Below are 1,407 nucleotides of genomic sequence, written 5' to 3'. Positions count from 1 at the left end.
GTCCTCCTCGCTCGATCCCGATCTAGTCGGGGAGAGGGGGATATTTTCGTGGGGGGGGGGAAGGGGATCATGGGGAGAGTGGGAGGATGGGGGTAGGGTTTCTGGTAGTGGGGGGGTTATAGCCGGGGGTGGGCCTGCTGGGCTAGGTGGGTTGGCCTAGTTGGGCCACGGCCCAGGGAGGGGGGGGGCTTTCTCTTTCTTTTCTCTTTTTTTTTGTTTTCCCCTTTTGTATTTTCTTTTATTATTTCTTTCCTGTTTAATTCATCTAAAAGTATTTAGGCATTTTATAAAAAGGTGTTTACTTCACCATAATTACCGATGCAATACTAGACATAGCCCGAACATTTTATTTTAATATTTGAAAACTTTTGTCGTTTGACCTATTTAGGATTTAAATTTGAAACGGTTTTGAATTAACCCGAGATTAATTACAGTGACAGAGGTGACGCGTCACCATTAACGTGAGATCACTGTAGCATGATTATCCGGGCGTTACAATTTTAATATGCTCCTTTTTGAGAAAATGAACTCTACTAACAGATTAAAAATTTACTTAAATCCTTGGGAAAAACAAAAAAATGCAAAAAAGAAAAAAGGACAAAAAAATTATATGATTTCAAAAAATATATAAGAAAAAAACACATAGCGAGGGTGAAGGCATTTCATGGGGGGAGTTTCCCCCTTTTGACCAAGCAAAAAAGTTCTAGTTGCGAAAAAATGTTTGTAGAAAAAGACATGTAGTTTCTTCTCGAAGTCGCAACCTCCGACAAAACAAAGCCCCACCTCCGACCAAGTTAGAAGATAAAGCAGTTTCATGTCCTGGTGTGGGACATGCAACTGGACCTCCTCTCTTTCTTTGTCGCCCTATCTAAGAAAACAAAGACCCCTAGTTGCAACTAAGTTGGAAGACGCTAAGTTACGACCATGCTAGAAAGACATGTGGGTTGCATGAGTTTATTTGGACATGCAATGCAGTTGCGACCAAGCTAGAAGACATGCAGTTGCGTGCTTAGTGTGGGACATGCAACTGGGGCCCCCATGTCTCTCAACGCCGCGCCCTTCTGACAAGGAAAAATTCCTCTAGTTGCGACCAAGCTAGAAGAAGTGCAGTTGCGTGCCTGGTGTGGGACATGCAATTGGGGCCCCCATGTCTCTCGACGCTGCGCCCTTCTGACAAGAAAAAATCCTCTCTAGTTGCGAACAAACTAGAAGACATGCAATTGTGTGCCTGGTGTGGGGCGTGCAACTAGGGCCACCCGTGTCTCTCGATGCCACAACCCTTCTGACAAGAAAAAATCCCTCTAGTTGCGAACAAACTAGAAGACGTGCAGTTGCGTGCCTGCTGTGGGACATGCAACTAGGCCCCATGTCTCTTGACGTTGCCCCATTCGACAAAACAAAAAGGTG

The sequence above is a fragment of the Triticum dicoccoides genome, chromosome 3A, assembly GCF_002162155.2.
Source record: "Triticum dicoccoides isolate Atlit2015 ecotype Zavitan chromosome 3A, WEW_v2.0, whole genome shotgun sequence".
In the NCBI taxonomy this organism is placed as follows: Eukaryota; Viridiplantae; Streptophyta; class Magnoliopsida; order Poales; family Poaceae; genus Triticum; species Triticum dicoccoides.
This window is presented reverse-complemented; position numbering follows the sequence as displayed.